The 18,484-nt window shown below is 52.9% G+C and overlaps 1 long non-coding RNA gene across 1 annotated transcript; it reads left to right on the top strand.

The window, feature by feature from the left end:
• The first annotated feature begins 7,875 nt into the window (after positions 1–7,875).
• On the top strand, positions 7,876–9,832 carry LOC120388762. Its single transcript, XR_005590646.1, has 3 exons — positions 7,876–7,934; positions 8,244–8,282; positions 9,606–9,832. It is a non-coding gene; the product is annotated as an uncharacterized LOC120388762 (long non-coding RNA).
• The last annotated feature ends 8,652 nt before the right edge of the window (positions 9,833–18,484 follow it).

Genomic DNA, 18,484 nt, shown 5'->3' with positions numbered 1-18,484 from the left:
ACCTTTTGAATCTCAATGTCTACTGTCATTAAATAATTTTCTCTACTGTGAAATACAAATCAATAAACACAAAAAAATTGCCGAAACCCCATGATTTTAACCAATAGTCAACATTTAAATTGATAAATGTTAAAAAAAACCTTTAAAATCAATATTGACATTATCTGACAAAATTATAATAAAAATTGAATTCTGAGAATCCTATTTATAACCTTGGGCTAGGACCTGCGGAAGCCACCTGGGGACATCATACAGAAACAGACACAGCACATGTTATGGGGTCAGTCATGTGACTCTGCCACACACCTCAAGTGATGTCCCAGCACCCCCATTGTGATCTGCCCATGAGCAGCTGGGCATAGTGTTGTCCACACACAGAGAGGGATGGGACGTGGGATGCTCGGGTTCAAGCATCCTGGCAATTAGATGGAAGCACAACGTTCAACAGGGGCCTCTCCCAGGGCATGAGGGCAGTGTGGGGAGAGGGTGCAGCGATGCACATGGCTAGAAAAGGGACAAGGGGATTGTCTGGTGGGGGGAGGGGACTGGTTGCTTCTTTATAAAGAGCCCCAGAGAGCCCTGCTGGGGAAATGGAACAAACTGGAGAATGGGATGAATTAGCAGGTTGAGAGCACAGAAGCAGATGGTGCTCATGCATGAGGGGAAATGGAGGCCATTGTTATGAGGATGGCCACCACTTCCCATTGTTTCCAATGGGTCTGACACTGCCATGTCAGTGACGCCTTGGGGTATGAAAGTGGGGGTGCCTCAAGTAAAGATGGTCACCATTTCCCATTGTTTTTAAGGGTATTGAAGCCACAGTCTTCAATCCTGCCATCCACAATAAGAAAGAGTTGCCACTTTTACTTGGGGCAAACGCTCTGCCACATTGGGGATATCGGGGGCCATCTTCTCTGAGGTCAGCCTATGGCTTCACTTCCATTTGAAAACGACGAGGAAACTGGACATCTGTGCCATGAGCACCCTGCCAAGGCTTTAGAAAAATGATAACCATTACCCAGAGGGCAGCCTACGTCTTCAATCCTAGCGGAAACAATGGAAAATGGGAGCCATCTTTACTAGGGGCAACTTCAATTTCACATTTTGAGGCTGTAGTGTCATGGCAACCATCTTCCCCCTGGACAGCTACAGGCTTTCTTTATAATGGCATTAAAGTCACAGGCTTCCCCATAGGCCTGGTCTACACTAGGACTTTAAATCGAATTTAGCAGCGTTAATTCGAACTAACCGCTCAACCGTCCACACCAGGAAGCCATTTAATTTGAACTAGAGGGCTCTTTAGTTCGAATTTGGTACTCCACCCTGACAGGTGGAGTAACGCTAAATTCGACATGGCTAGTTCGAATTAGGCTAGGTGTGGATGGAAATTGAACTTAGTAGCTCCGGGAGCTATCCCACAGTGCACCACTCTGTTGACGCTCTGGACAGCAGTCCGAGCTTCGATGCTCTGACCAGCCCCACACAGGAAACGACTCGGGAAAATTTGAATTCCTTTTCCTTTCTGGACAGTTAGAATCTCACTTTGTGGTTGGACATCGGGGCGAGCTCAGTAGCACCGGCAGCAATGCAGAGCTCTCCAGCAGAGGAGTTCATGTAATCTCTGAATAGAAAGAGGGACCCGGCATAGACTGACCGGGAACTCTTCGATCTGATCGGTGTGGGGGGCGAGTAGTCTGTGCTTTCGGAGCTGCGCTCCAACAAACGGAATGCAAAGACCTACGAGAAGGTCTCCAAAGCCATGATACAGACAGAGGATACAGCCGTCATGCAACGCAGTGCCGCGTGAAAATCAAGGACCCCAGACAAGCCTACCAAAAAATCAAAGCGGCCAACGGATGCTACGGAGCCTGCCACCACTGCCCCACCAGTGACCATGGACTCTGATGATGGGACAGTGTCGACGGACAGTTCCTCGACGATGTTCACGGACGGGGAAGATGAGGAAGGGTTTGTGGAGGACGAGGCAGGCGACAGCGCTTACAATACTGCTTTCCCCGACAGCCAGGATCTCTTCATCACCGTCACGGAGATCCCCTACCAACCCTCCCCGGCCAGGAACCCGGATCCTGAATCAGGGGTAGGAGCAGTCGGTAAGTGCTTTAACCATGTTAACTTTTATTCTTAATATAACAGGAATCTGAAGTGTGTGAAAAGGAGGTCTCTGTATATATGGTGATAGAACAGAAATCCTCCTGGGAGATCTCCACGAAGCTCTCCTGCCGTTAATCGATAAGCATCAGCAGGATGTTCCTGGGGAGAGCTGCCTTATTGGGTGCTCCGTGATAGCACACTTTTCCGCGCGAGGCTTTCATGCGGTATTCAGGGAGCACTGCCTCCCAGAGCACGGCTGCATAGGTCCGTGGTTCGTGCTAGATTTCACGCAGCATGCGCTCTCTATCTCCTTCAGTGCCCGTCCTCATGGTTATCTCGCTCGGAGACTCCTGCATCTAAGTAGGGGAAGAACTGTTACGTTATGCCTGGTCCAAAGTATTTTTAATAAATAAACGGACAGATGGCATAGCACAGACTCAGCATGCAGCTGCGTGACGAGCGTAACGGAAAGCCAAAGAATCAAATGGACGCTCATGGAGGGAGGGGGGAACGAGGACACAAGGTATCCCACAGTTCCTGCTGTCTCCAAACAGCATTTGCATTCTTGGGTGATCTCCAAATGCTTCTAGGGTCAAACACAGTGTCTGCGGTGGGTCGGGGCATAGCTCGGCAATTTACGCACCCCCCCCCCGACCCCCAGAAGTTAAAGGGAAAACAATCCTCTGTTGACTCTTTTACATGTCACCGTATCTGTACTGAATGCTGCAGATAGACGCGCTGCTGCAGCACTCAACAACAACATCCTTCCTCCCACCCCGCCATGGGTGGCTGATGGTACAATAGGACTGCTACCCGTCCTCATCATCAGCCTATTGGCATATGGGGCAGTGCAAAAGGACTGGTAACCATACCAACTTGCTTGGGACAGGTCGATCAAAGTCGCCTGGTCCTAATTTTTCATGGTAGATGGTGCAGTATGGGTGGTAACCGTCCTCATCATTGCAACAGGGGGCTGAGCTCCATCAGCCCCCACCCTTCATTGTAAAGAAAAGATTCAATTGCCCCTGGACTAGCAGAGGGATGATTGGCTCCCTCCTCCACACCCCTTAATGTCATCTCTGGACTATCATTGCAGCTGGAGGCTTCCTTCCACTCATTTCTCACAAACGACTACCTGTGTCTTATTCATGCATTCTATATTACTTCATCACACAAGTGGGGGGACAATGGTATTGGAACCCAGGAAGGCTGGGGGAAGAATGGAATGAACAGCTGGGGTTGTTTCAGGAGCACACCCTGTGAATAGCATTCAGCTCAAAATGTATGCATGATTGGACAGAGAGCAGCTGTGCTCTCTGGTTCTATGATACAGTGGTTCTCTAGTACAGTTGCCCATATTCTAGGCAGGACTGATTCTATTTTTAGATACCCAAAAAGGAGGGATTGACTCGGGGAGTCATTCCCAAATTTTGCTTTTGCGCCCCTGGCTGATCGGCCAGGGGCACTTATGACAGCACCAAATGGCGCAGTGCAAAAGGACAGGTAACCATGACCATCTTATTACCGTCTTCTTACCAGTTCATGGTATGGTAGACAGTACAGTATGCCTGGTAACCATCGCTGCTGTCATGCAAAAGCAAAAGCATGCTGCTGTGTAGCGCTGCTGGTCCGCCTCTGTCAGCGGCATCTAGTACACATACGGTGACATACACAAAAGGCAAAATAGGGTCCATTGTTGCCACGCTATGGCGTGTGCCAGGGCATTTCATGGAAAACGTGCTCGAAATGATTGTCTGCCGTTGCTTTCCCGGAGGAAGGAATGACTGGCGACATTTACCCAGAATCCACCGCGCAAATGATTTGTGCAACAGCAGGCACAGGGGTCTCAACAAAAAATTCACAGAGACAGCCTAGACTCAGTTAATTGTTCGCAAAAAAGTATCTTTGCAAGGAATTCACTAACTGTTTCCCATCTCACAGCTTCCACTGTCTCCAGACCTTCCACAGCATCCCCCTAGCAGAGGCTGGCGAAGATTAGGCTGCAAAAGAAAAAGACAAGGGACACGATTTTCGATGAATGTGTGGGCTGCTACCTAGCCGAGGCGGACCAGCAGAGGCAGTGGAGGGAGAAAGTCTCTCTGTACCAGCGCTCACACAGCGAATGGGAGGAGAGGTGGCGTGAGGAACACAAGCAGGCGACTCAAGCAATGCTTGTACTAGTGAGGGAGCAAACGGACATGCTCCGGCGACTTGTGTATGTTCTGCAGGACCGCTGCAGGACAGAGCCCCCGGCAGTATCTCTGCAACCACCCTCCCCCGCCACAAAGTCACATACCCCCCTCACCCTAAATAACCAGGAGGATGCCCGCCCTGGGCCGTGAATACTGTCACTGCACCCCAGCAGAGTGCTCAAGTAACCAAAAGCTCTCATACCCTACGTTTGCATAAGTCCTTCCCTTCCGGACTCAAACAAGTCCCAATCCCAGTCCCATCCCATAACTGTGTACTTAAGTAATAAAAATACTTTGCTGTTAAGTACTGTTTCCGTCATGTTTTTTCACTGAAGACTGTGTTTGAATGGGGTGCGTGGGGAAGTGCGTTGCTAATTGCATAGGACAGGCACCTTTCCCAGGGTACAGACACGGGGGCCGGATCAGCAGCGGGTCACACACACAGTGCAGTCAGTAGGCACCGTGGTCGGTATGGGAGGTGGTTTCCAGGTTCTGTGTGGGCGGTGGGGATGTGACTTTTTAGCGGGGGAGGGCGGTTACAGATCTTATACAGCGGTCCTTGTCCTGGACCGCTGAGTCACGCAGCAGAGGAATCTGTATCCGTCCTCCTCCGCCACAAGGCCACATAGCCCCCCGCACACAGAATCCCAAAAAGGAGGGATGGCAGGCTCCGTTGAAACAAGCAGTCCGGCAATGCGGACCGCTATAGGAGCAGGAGCCTGTCATTCCTTGAGTTTAGAGGCGGTCTTTACATCAGCGCACACCCTACCCACCACAGTCTGCGTTCCAGTTTCAACCCTTTAACGAAAAGTCATGAATAAAGAAACCTCTCCTCAGTAACAGTGTGACATGTATTTTATTTTTACACGTGTCTTGGAAGTGGGGGAAACGGGGAGAACGGGGTATTTAACCGAAGAGGAGAGTCAACAGTAACTGGGTAAAGAAACAGGGGCAGGTTCAGCTTCTCTGTAAAGAAACGGAACAGTCACAGGTCACGCTGCTCGCTGCTCGCTGGTATTTAAAGAGTTCCTTGTCGCTGTCCCAGGCGCCTGTATAGGGCTTCATGAGCAAGTGCATTAGCGGGCAGGCTGGGTCACCGAGGATCACTATAGGCAAATGCACATCCACAACAGTTATTTCGTGGTACGGGAAGAAACTACCTCCCAGCAGGCGTCTGAGCAGCCCACAGTTCCTGAGAACACACGCATCAGGAACCTTGCCCGGCCATCCGACGTTCATGTTGGTAAAACGTCCCCTATGGTCCCCCAGTGCTTGCAGAACCATTGAAAAGTAGCCCAATTTCTCAGCAGCTGAATGTGGAAGAGGTGGACGATAAAGTGCGAGGAGGAGAAAACGGCGAGGATCGCAGCGGGCTCCATGCTTGCAGTGCTGTGGCGTCCACGCTGTCACTGACCAGAAAAGTGCACGAACAGATTGCCCGCAGGCGCTTTCAGGGAGGGAGGGAGTGAGGGCGTGATTGACGGTTCAATGATGACAGTTACCCAAAACCACCCTCGACACATTTTTTCCCCCAGCAGGCATTGGGGGCTCTACCCAGCATTCCAATGGGCAGCGGGGACTGCGGGAACTGTGGGATAGCTTCCTACAGTGCACCGCTTCCAAAGTCGACGCTGGCCCCGTTAATGTGGACTCAGAAATTCGAATTAATGTATTTAGTATGGATACACAAATTCGACTTCATAAGGTCGAATCCACAAATTCGAACTAAGTTGATTCGAAATAGTCTTGTAGTGTAGACAAGGCCTTAGAGTGATAACCGCCATGTTGCTATACCCTCGGGATTTGAAAGGGAAGTTTCCCTTGACAAAAATGGCTGCCATTTCTGACAGCAGGACACGAGGGGAGGAATTTCCAAAGGCGCTTGAGTGTCTGAGGGGCTGACTGCCATGAAAGCCCAGGAGTAAGCGGTGTCTGACTCCTTTGGGGACTTTTCAACACCTAACCCTAAATTAATGTTGTTATTTTGGAAACAGCTCCATTTTTAGGGGCTCTATCTGGAGAACCTCTTCCTCAAGGGGCCTCAGATTTCCTTCACACGCTCTGCCTCAGCCACTCACCCAGGCTTCCACTTTTCAGGTGGATTTGACTTGTTCTGTGGATTTTAGGCAAAGTTTAAAATTCTGCTTTAAACAGAATCTTTGTTGCTGCAATAACTATGGAGAAGCCACTATTGCTCTGTAATTCTCACTCTGGCCTAGCCTGGAGGTTGGGCTCAGAGGGGCTGGCCTAGTCCAGTATCAAGCCCAAAGGTGGAGATTTGGGTTCAGATGGGCTGGTCTGATCCATTATCAAACCCCAAAGGTGGGAAGTCGGACTCAGAGGATCAGCCCCTCAATCCTCAGCATTTGGGAACAACATAGAATCTGCCCAACTCGTGAGCAAGAAGCTGTGCAAGCAACCTCCCCCTCTCACCAGGGAGCGAGGTCCCCAGCCATTGTGAGGCCGGTAGCAGACACGGCCCCATCTCAGCCACAGGGGCTGTGGCTTTTCTTCTCTCTGAACCTTGGGGAGCACATGGCAGATCAGAGAGCGCCTGTGGCTTCTCTGCTCTCTCCTCCCTGCAGATCAGCAGCGGAGAGGCCAGATCAGAGAGCCACGGCATTTCTCTCACTGAGAAACTAAGGAGAAGAGCCTGAGAGACGGCGCCTGGATCCCTGAGAGGCAGATGCTGCCTTGGCATTGCCAGACTGTGCGGTTATCACGACTTGTCCCCATGATCCTGCTGCTGGGCCTATGGCTTCTCTGTGAGTATGGGTCCAAGGGGCCGGGTCGGGCTTTAGGAGAAGGCTGAGATGAGACAGGCAGAGAATTGTTTGCTTAATTAGCCCTGATAGGCAAGTTCCAGGTGTGCTGTTAGACTGGCATCGCTGTACTAGACCCCACAGAGGCCTGTGCCAGTCCCCCTTCCCCCCCCCCCGCCACACACACACACACCCCTGGTCACCAGTACCTCCCTAGCACTGCCACACACTCTTACTTTTCCCTGCTTATAGTTTTCTATATCAGGGGATTTAAAGCACTTTCAACCCTTCAGGCAAAATCCACATATTTTAACAGCTGCAATGTCTGTGCAATCGCAGGCCCTTGCCCTAGGACAGACCCAGCAATGAGTGTTGCCAGGGCCATTTTAAATCACTCATTTATCTGATCCACACGTGGGGGAAAGGCGAGAGTTCGGGGAAGAGCTATAGGAATGATGCAAGGTCTGGAACAGCTGCCTGACAGTGAGAGGCTGGCAGAGCTCAGTCTGGTTAGCTGATGGGAGAGAAGGTTAAAAGGTGACTCGATCACAGCATATAATCCCCTCTGCAGGGAGATTTCTGACAGCAGAGGTAGATTTCTTTAATGGAGCAGACAAAGGCTGAATGAGAGCCAACTGCTGGAAAGTGAAGACAGACTAATTCCAACTGGAATAAGGCCCACGTAGGGAGGGTGGCTCATTTACCACTGAAGGAGGTTAACAAGGGATGCAGTTTGATTCTCTGTCACCTGGAGTTATTAAATGAGGAGTGGATGCCTCTGTAAGAGATGCTGTCTAACTCAAACATAGGTTCTTGGCTAGATGCATGAATCACCTTGTCAGGTTCTCTGGACAGTCCTTTGCAGGAGGTTAGAGCCAGATGATCACAATAGTTTCTTCTGGCCTGAGAATCCATGGGTCTAGGGACCCCTTTGCTCAGCAGTGCAGCTCGGTGGGTGAGAAGCCATTGCAAGGAAGAGGGATTAGTTGGAAGAGTCTGATTAACAAATGCAGTTTATTGCACAGGAGAGATTTAAAGGAGGGGATTTCACAGCTGTCACCAGCCTGCCTCAGTATGCTGCCTTGCTGGGAGACTGTCCATTGATTTTAAACTGAATTAAGTGTTCTTTCGCACATCTGGCTGCACTACTAACAGGAATTTGTATTTTATTTAAAAGGTTCGCTTGCTGCAAGCCAGGAAATGTGTAGCTCTCCAGGTGAGTGTCGGCTATATTAGAAGAAGAGAAGGTGCCTAATAATGAGTGCAGTGGGGCTAGGAGTCAGGACTCGGCAAGGGGAGTGGGGTCCAGTGGGTTAGAGCAGATCCCTGGGAGGTCAGGACTCCTGGGTTCCATTTTTAACTCTGACACACAAAGCCCAAACCTGCTTCCTGTGGTAAAATTCCTTGTAACTTCATTGGGAATAAGATCAGACCAAATCCTCCGTTGGTGTAAACCGGTTAATCTCCATGGAAGTCAGAGGAGCTGCATCCATTTACACCAACTGAGAATTTGTCCCATCAAGTTTCAGCACCTAATGTAAACCACTGAGGGCCAAATCCAGTGACCATGTAGCCAGCACTGTGACACGTGAGGTGTCCAGTTAGCGGTGATAGATCAAACCTTGCTGAGCAGTGGAAATCGCACCCATTTGGTATTCAGTGGGGACTGAATTCAACCACTGGCGTAAGTGAGTGCATGTCCTGCTTAGACCAGAGCTGGACCCTGACCCTGAGGACTCAGAGTATTGGGGTCAGTGCAGCATCAGTGTAAGTGTCTTGGGGCCTGACTCCCCTCTGTCGGGTGGGACTCCATTTACTTGAGGGGAGTTACTCCTGATTTACACCAGTGTGGGTGGAGAAACAGGCTATTTGGGATGGAGGTGGCTGCTTTTCCTTGCACACAGCCGGGAGACGCTTTTCCTGTAACACTCACACCTCCCATCCCATTACACCCCAATGGGACAAGCTACCTGGGATGCTCTAGCCATTGTGCGCTACTCTGGTGAACCCCAGCATCTGCCATCCCACCAGAAATGGCCCACTGACGTGGGTTCACATGGCAGCACAAAGCTGCTGATACACACAGAGGCATCCAATTCCAATCCCAAATGAGGGCAAATTGCAATCTACACCCTCTGCCTGTCTCCTGGCCGAATGCTTCCAATCTATGGCACTGCACTGGCATAGAAGGGGAGCATACACTGGGACATCAGGCCCCAAAGTGGGGCAAGTAAAGGCTAAAATCTCTGCACACTCCCAGTGCACCCTGTCCCTCCCTCCAGACACCACAGCCTCAGGGAATGACACCACCCAGGGGCCAGATCCCAGCTGGTGTAAATCAGCATTGCTTCATTAGTGTCAATGGAGCCAGATCCCCAGCTGGTGTAAATCAGCATTGCTTCATTAGAGTCAATGGAGCCAGATCCCCAGCTGGTGTCAATCGGCCCCACTCCAAAGGAGTGAATGGAGCTTTGCTGATTGACCCCAATGCCCCAGGATCTGGCCCCAGGTGTTTAACACTGGTGTGTTTACTCCCCAGGCACTCTCCCCGCCCCGCGGCTGTTTCTGGACAGGCTGTCAGCTCATCAAGGGGACACGGCCTTGCTGTCATGTTTAGTCCCTTGTGGCATCCCAGTGACCCGCATTGTCTTCTGCAAAGATGGGAAGGAAATTTCTGTCCAGCCCAAGGGAGGAAACACACTCGTCTATGACTCACCCTACACAGTGTCCAGGGAGAGTGCAGGGGCCTTTTCCTGCCGCTAACAATTCAAGGATGACAATAACCAGGAGAACAATTCTCTCCCCAGCAACCCCCGGTACCTGCATGTGGCCGGTAATGCACTGCACTAATGGTGGGCTTGGTGCGGAAGGTCAGGGAGCTGGGATGGGATGGGGTCACACCATGATATCTAGAGTTAAGATGTAAAACTTCCCTCTCCTTCCCTGACATTTCGCAGGCGAGAACTCTGTCCCTGGGGCAATGGTTACATGGTTTTAGTGAGGAAAAACCATCATGTCATCATGGTGAGGAAGAGCAGGTTTTCTCACTAATTAAAAGACATAATATTGTGATCGTCTCTGAGGGGCAGAGTGTGAAAATGGACAAACCGTCACACAGATATTCAGCAGGTTTATCATCATCATGGTCTACTTTATTAAAACCTTCATGAAATACAAGTATGGAACAGAGCAGCAAGACTAACTGGTTTTTTGGCTCACTAGATATTTCAAAAATTGGGAGGGGGGAATTGTTTCAGATTGACTTGAAAACAATTTTTTTCAAAATTTTCAGTGAATCAAAAAGTTGAAAAAACCCCTGCGTGAGGCTGCCATTCTACACCTCACGGGTATGAGGCTTTTGGCATTTGAAGTGATGTGTAATCGCTGTGTATGTTCCCCACAGATGGTGAGGGCTCTGGAGGGGAGGCATTGCTCCAAGGTAAATGGTTTTGCTCCCTGCTGTGGGATTTCCCTGTAGGAAAGCAGGAGGGCTGGGCTGGGATTAAATGGGGCGCACCTGCCAATCTCAATGGGGAGACTTAACTCCACCACAGGTGGCTGGTGGGCAGGAGGCTGCAGAAGCTCATCACCATCTGGGGAATGTAACATGTCCAGGAAGCTCTCCAGGAGGCTGCTATGTCCCCGTGCTGTGGCTGTGGTTTGGAGGGAGCTGGTTTCTTACCCAATGGCAATGGAGGTCATGGCTGTGCAGAGCCTGGCGGGGGCAGAGACAGGGTTCGGATTCCGCAGGCAGCAGAGACAGGAGATAAACGAACTAACCAGTTCTCCTATTTCAGGGTCTACTTTACTGTACTAAAACCTTCATGGAATACAAGAACAGAACAGAGCAGCAAGTCTAGCTGATTTTTTTTTTTGTTCACTAGCTATTTCAAAAAATCCGGGGGTGGGGAAACGTGTTTCAGATTGACTTGAAAACAACTTTTTTCCCCGAATATTTCAAATAAAAACGTTGAGTGAATCAAAAGTGAATCAAAAAGAAAAACCTGCTTGAGGTTGTTCTTCTACCCCTCCTTTGTGTGAGGCTTTTGGCTGTTTGAAGTGATGTGTGATCGCTGTGTATCTGCCCCACAGGTGGCGATGGCTCTGGAGGTGGCATATCACCCCAAGGTAAATGGTTTTGCTCCATGCTGTGGGATTTCCCTGTAGGAAAGCGGGAAGGTTGGCCTGGGCTGAGATGAGGGGGGAGCACATGCCGGTCTCCATGGGGAGACTTTACCCTGCCACAGGTGCCTGGGTGGGCAGGTGGCTGCCGGGGCTCACCTCTGTCTGAGGAATGTAAAATGTCCAGGCAGCCCCACATGCCACTATCTGCTCCCTCGTGAGCCCTGGTATCTGCACGTGGCCGGTAATGCTCTCAGCTAGTGTTAACAAGGAACAACAAGGGGTGAAGACCCTGCTGGGCAGAGAGGCAAAGAGGAACTGAGCTGGTGCCCTGTGCCGGCCCCGGCACAGAATCTCAGCCCAAGTGATGAGGATTCAGATAGTGGTTGTTAACGCGGCCCCAGCTATAGTCGAGGGGCCCAGCTCACCTCTGCGTCCCCACGGATTGCCATCGGTGTCACTCCATCGCAGTCATCTATTGCAATCAGTGGTGATGCACTGGTGTCAAGCTGGCATCACACAAGGGTGAATCTGGGAAATCAATTTCTGTTATAACCCCCTGTCGTCAGTCACTCCTCACTCTGGGAAACTTCCATCTTTTGTGCTGACTTTTTCCATGCTCGCCTCTGTCCCAGGGTGAATGGTTTTTGGGGGCGTAGCAGGAAAATAGAAGAACCATTGAGCCAGTAGTGTGGCTGCTGCCCAGGTGCTAGTGGCAGGTGTGATCCTTGTCAGTTTGGCTGTGATTCAGGACTCCTGACCCCCAGGAGAGGAACCCTCCCTCCCCCTTCCCCCAGGATGTCAGCTCAGAGCCCAGAAAGAGGGCTGTGATATTCCTCTCCTAAAGGGGGAAGTTAGCACAGGAGGCCTGAGGACTCTTGAATCGAAGCAGAACCAGAGATGGAGTAATTTGATGCCCTAGAAGAGATCTAATCAATGAGACCCCATAAAGGGAGGAGGGGTCTTGATTGAAGTGTGCTTGTCCCCTGGCGCTCACCCCTCTGATCCTGTATCCCTGGCCCAGGGGCTTCCCCCCACCCCGGATCCCTATCCCAACCCCTGGCGCTCACCCTTCATCCTGGATCCCTTTTGTGTTCTGTATGCTCCCAGCCCCACCCACATCAATCCCTGGGCTCCTCTGTGCCAGCCTAATCCACTGCTTTTCTCTCTCTTCCTGGCTGCTCCAATGGTTTTCTAGGACAGGGAGCCATTGTGGGACTCGCCCTCACGACCAGCCTGGCTCTGGCGCTGCTGGGCTGTTTTCTCATGAGGACAGGTAGGTGCCGGTGGGATGGAGCATGAGCTGGGGCGGGCGGCTGTTCCAGAGCATCGCTCTGACATGTTAAATCCCACGCCAATGGCAGTGAAGGGCACGTCTGCAGCTGTAACCCGGCTGAGGCAGGGGAGCTGAACTGACTGGTCTGAGATCACCCAGCACTGAGGTCTCTGGGCAGCTGTCCCCTGCACTAACCACTGACCAGTGCAGCCTCTGTGGATCTGCGGCTGCAGGGCACTGTGGGTAGCTAGACCCCACAGACCAGCAGGGAGGTGCAGCACATCGGGGGCCGAGGTGCACACCGCCAGGCTGGCTCTGGCCTGACAGTTGCCCCAGGCTGTGACGTGTACTGAGCTCCCCTAACACTATTTTCTTTCTCACGGTAGTTGTGTCGCGCTGCAGGACTCACAGGTAGGAGGGAGCCTCGCCCTGACTCCCAGCTCCTTTCTGGGGTTGTTCCACAGGGGATGGCAAGGACTGGGGGGGATCATTGCTGCCCTGACTGGGACTCTATCCTGGGGAGCTGACCTGGCCTGTAGCCCCAGGCTACCCACAATGCAAATTCTCCTGGGGTTCTGCGGGGGCCTGACCCTAGTCTGGAAGCCTCACCCCTCCCCCCGCCCCCTGAGGGTGATGGTGCTGCTGCCCTTCTTCCCCCATCACTAATGGCCTCACCCCACCCCTCCCCCGGCCCCAGCCTCAGGACTGACACAGCTCTCATTCCACACAGGGATCCCAGCCCAGACTCTGAAGATCAGATCCAGTGTAAGAGCCTGTTGTTCTGGCACTGGTGGGAGTTCGGCTCCCGCCTTTTTGTCCGTCTGTTGGGGGCATCAGAGAGTCGGGGGGTTGGGGGGGGAAGGGAAGGGCCAGCCCCAGGCAGAGAATCTTGCCCTGGGGGGACTGTTCTCCCTGTTGCTTCAGCCTCCCAGCCCAGCAGTGAGGTGACGGGAGCCCCCGGTCATGGGAAGGAACGGGACTGGCTGGAGCCCTGGCAGCGTCTGCCACAAACTGCAGGGTGGCTGCAGGGGCCTGGGCAGACACCTCCCTGCATGGGGAGAAAGGAGACACATGACAGGAACAAACAGCATCACCCCATTATCTGGGCCCCACCCCTTCTCTGAGGCTCCGCCCCTGCGCAGTCCATCCCCCCCCTCCCTCTGTCGCTCTCCCAGCCCTCACTCACTAGCTCATTTTCACTGGGCTGGCTCAGGGGGTTGGGGTGTGGAAGGAGGCCTGAAATGAGGAGTTCAGAGTTGAGGGGGGTCTCCAGGCTGAGGCAGTGGATTGGGATGTGAGAGGAGATGAAGGCTCTGGCTGAGCATATGGGCTCTGGGGTGGGGCCGGCAATGAGCGTTTGGGGTTGCAGGAGGGGGGTCCAGGCTGGGTGGTGGAGCTGAGGGGTTCAGAGTATGGGAGGGGGCTCCGGGCTGAGGCAGGGGGTTGGTGTGTGAGAGGGGGAACATTCTCTGGGCTGGGAGTGCGGGTTCCGGGGTGGGGCCAGAAATGAGGAGTTCAGGGTGTGGGAGGGGGCTTCAGGCTGGGGCAGGGGTTTGGGGTTCAGGGATGTGTGAAGGCTCCAGCTGAGGGTGTGGGCTCTGGAGTGGGGCTGAGGATGAGGGGTTTGGGGTGCAGGAGGGTGCTCCACACTATGGCCAAGGGGTTCAGAGGATAGCAGGGGGATCAGGGCTGGGGCAGTGGGTTGTGACAAGGTGGGGGGCAGGAATGGAGGTTCTGGGTGGTGCTTATCTCAAGCAGATCCTGGAAGCAGTGTCATGTCCTCCCCCCAGCTCCTATGTAGAAGCACTTCCAGGCGGGTCAGTGTGCTGCCCAGTCTGCAGGTGCCTTCTCTGCAAATCCCATTGGCTGCAGTTCCCAGCCAATGGGAGCTGCAGAGCTAGCACTTGGGGCAGGGGCAGTGTGAGGAGCCCCCTGGCTGCCCCTACCTGTAGGAGTCAGAGGGGGGACATGTCACTGCTTCCAGGAGCTGCGCGGAGCCAGGGCAGGTAGGGAGCCTGACTTAACCCTGCTGTGCCACTGACAGGACTTTTAATATCCTGGTCAATGGTGCTGACTGGAGCCACCAGGGTCCCTTTTCGACTGGGTGTTCCAGTCGAAAACCAGACACATGGCCGCTCTATCCAACATGGGCAGCAGGCTGGGTACCCAGTGTCCATTGGGCAAGCCAGCCCATTAGGGCTCACACTGTGGTGTCCGGTGCTGTCTCTCCTCAGTGGGCCCAGCTGGGGTCAGGGATGGATCTGTTTCCCTGGGGGACATGGGGCAGTGTCTCTCTGGGGTGTGGGGCGGCTTGTGAGGATGCACTGACCTCGGTTCTCTCCCCCAGACACCGTGGTCACCGGAGCCCGCGCTGACCAGGTGAGTCGCCGGGCCAGTGCTCACAGTTTGCCGGGTTTGGGCAGAACGTTCCCATGGAAACAGGCACCAGGAGTTACAGCTTAATCTGGGAATCCCCTGGGCTGATCCCAGTGTCAGCACCTCAGGCCTGGCCAGTAGTGAGGGACACCGCGGAGTGATCCCAGCCCCAGGAGATAAATAGTGACCATCTTGGCATGAAGGAGGAAAGAATTGAAGAATCTGAGTTTCATCCTGCAGTCAGTTTCATTTCACTGTAGCTCCACTGGAGTCAATGGGATCAGATCCGCCACTGGTGTAAATCACCTGTAGCTCCATTGATGTCAATGAACAAAATCCCCAGTGAGTGTAAATCAGCCTCACACCTGTGACAGCAATGGAGTGATGCTGATTTACACCAGCTGGGGATCTGGCCCCGGACATGCAATAGAAGAAAAGAGAAGGGTTTGTCTGTGGGTCCCTGATGACATCCCAGCTCAGCTGGGGGAGTTTCCCTGACTGACCCACGGCTTGTCCCATCCCCGGAAGCCCCAGCTGAGGGGAGCGCTTGATCGTATGGGGGACTCCAAGTGCCTGCGTCCATCCCATTGATTCCAATAAGACTGAGGCACACGGTTAAAATTAAGACCCAGGCTCCAGCATCCTCCTGAGCATGGCAATCCCCTCCCCCGGCTCTAAGGAGGGGCCATTCCTCTCCTTCCCTTTGCCGCACCCTGGGGCCCTGCTCAGGGCTCCTGCCCTGGGGCTTCCTTGTAGACAAATTCAGACTGGAAACAGGCTGTAAATGTTGAATCGTGTAAATGTGCTGACGTCCCAGCAGCCCAGACTGGACGGGGACGTGGCTGTGACATATGCGGTGGTAGGAAAAGGCACCTCTCGAGGGCGGGACACCCGGCTGGCTCCGTGGCACTGGGTAAGGGTGACACTCTGTGAATAGTCCCACGTGGGACAGGGGTTGTGTTGGGTGACCAGATAGCAAATATGAAAAATCGAGACGGTAGTGGGGTCTATATAAGACAAAGCCTTAAATATCGGGACTGTCCCGATAAAATCGGAGCATCTGGTCACCCTAGTTGTTCTCCCCTCAAAGCCAGTGAAGGGACTGGCCGGAGGTGCAGGATCTAACCCAGCCTCCCTGCCAACTCAGAGCCTCCATCTCCTCCACCTGCTACCAAGGTGTGTGCTGGGACCCCTCACTGGCTGCCCATCCCAGGCCACAGATCTCACTCACCTGGAGCCTGATCCCCTGCCCTTCCCCAGCATTTTATAACCCCAAGAGCCAGCGGTTCAGACTGGGGAGTGAGCAGCATCTGAGCCAGGGGCTCAAAGGCAGGGAACTACCCCAGCTCTCCATGCAGATATGGGAACAGGTGAATAACCCAGGATGTCCAGGGCTGTCACCAGCCCATTGCTGGGAAATGCTCCCCTGCCCAGTGCTCAGGGAGATATCGGGAACGGGTGGGGGGCAGCTGCATTTGAGCTGGTCAGTGGGATTCCCTCTCACTTCCCCACAGGATTCCCAGTGCCCCACAAGCCTGCATGAGCCCCACACTCACTGCTAGCCTAAGCAGAGCCCCAGGAAGGAGACGGTGATGGAGCCTGTTTACCAGCCAGCAAGAACCAACGTTTGGGTCAATTGATGATACAGGGGACACTCAGACTCTTCTTGGATGTGGCTGAGGCTGGGCTTCACATCACAGCTCATTGTTCTAGTTACAGCAGAACCTTCCTGGCTGAAGTTCCCACCCTGGAGGCCTGCACATAAAATCCAGGGCCTGCTGCAGCTCAGCCATAGAAATAACAAGCCCTGTGGACAAATAATATGGTGAATTCATGTTACTGGGGCTGGAGCTGTGGGGAGTAAAACCTGGTTTGGATACAAGGCAGGGATTTAACATGTGAGGACTCTGGAAAGGCCCATTGTGTTGCTAGGAGCTCCCATGCCACGTTTATGTGAGTTCCAGAGGGTGGGCAAGGAATGTGCTAAGAGAGAGTTGAGGGTTGATGGCTAGAGGTGGGTTTTTTTCTGGTGCCTGGGTGAAGGCACCAGGAATGGATGCTCAAGACACCAGAGACTAGTCCATTAGGGGCTGTATGGTCCAGGCAACTGAGAAGGCTGCACTGAGACCAAGTTCTGAGGACGTAAGATCCAGGAGTTTCTGAGAAGGACGATCTGCAGTGAGACTTTCCCATGTCCAAGAGGGTAAAGAGGGCACTTCTAGATGGACAATCACTGAGCTCATTCCTGGCTTTACGTGGAAGTAATAAAGTTAGAGTTTGTTAAACAAGCCCAGAGTAGCACTGTGGTGACTGTCTGTTCCTGCCCGCACTTTGAAGAGCACCTACTATATTTATCAGCGAGTATCCCACTCCTGGGCAGGGCCGTCCTTAGCCATAGGCAGAACAGGCAGCCGCCTAGGGCAGCACTAGGTCTGGGGGCACCGCTCTCTGGGAGCCCGGACAGATGGGAAGCAGTGGAGCATTTAAGAGCAGGCTGCTGGGTCCTAGAGAGAGCCGAATGCAGCGCAGTCTGAGGGAGGGAATTGGCTGCTGGGAAGTCTCTGGGAAGGGCAGGGAGGAAAGGTGGGGAAGGAACTCACCTGTGAGTGTGACTCTCTCCCTTGGCATGAGGTGAGGCAGGCTCCGCAGCTCTGGCAGTGTCCTTTGCTGTCCCCCATAATGTCCATTCTTCTCCCCCCCTGCCCCATGGATCCCCCACCCTTTCTCTCTCCCAGGGCTGGGTTGGGTGATGTGCTGGGGGTGGGGGGAGGCTGGATGGCTGCCTGCTGAGGAATGACAGTGAAAGTAACTCACTTCCTCGGTAGGCAGCCAGGATTGGAATGGTCGCACCAGGCTGGGCTGGGAATAGCCAGATGGCATGTGCGAAAAATCAGGACGCGGGTTGGGGTAGGGTGAGCAGATGTCCCACTTTTATAGGGCCAGTCCTAATTTTTGGGTCTTTTTCGTATATAGGCTCCTATTCCCCCTCACCCCTGTCCTGATTTTTCACACTTGCTCTCCGTTCACCCTAGATGGGGGTAATTGGTGCCTATATAAGACAAAGCCCCAAATATTGGGACTGGCCCTATAAAATCAGGACATCTGGATCTGGTCACCCTAGCTGGGGAGCGCCTCTCCCTCCCAGGCTGGCAGTGATCCATCTCATCCAGAGGGAGCTGCTCAGGGCAGGATGAGCTGCAGTGGTTCCATGGGTGCCCCGTCCCTGAGATCAGATGCTGTGCTAACTTCACCAGGGTCCGTTGGGCTGGCGGTGGTGCCCATTGATGTGTGATCGGACCTGAGAGTTTGCTGCTGCTGCTGTTGCCACCCTGCACCACAAGAGGTGGATTTTAGGGTCCTGCAGTTTTCCACCTATCTCCTCCTCTACTGCAGCTGTTGGATCAGCAGGCTGGGGGGTGAACTAAGCATGAAAGCAGTAGATTAGATTGACATTTAACAAATTTGTTTGCCAAAAATGCTTGCTAACAATCCTGAATTCAATTTCAATTTTTTTTAAATCAATATCTTAGCCAAAAACAGAAAATTAAGTTGTTGACAATTATTTGTGACAAGTTTGGTATGGGGAAGGGTGTGGGCCAGTTTTCATCAGAGAAACAAAAAATGTCGACTGACTTTCCTATAGC

The sequence above is a fragment of the Mauremys reevesii genome, linkage group 22 (genome assembly GCF_016161935.1).
Source record: "Mauremys reevesii isolate NIE-2019 linkage group 22, ASM1616193v1, whole genome shotgun sequence".
Classification (NCBI taxonomy): Eukaryota; Metazoa; Chordata; order Testudines; family Geoemydidae; genus Mauremys; species Mauremys reevesii.
This window is presented reverse-complemented; position numbering and strand designations above follow the sequence as displayed.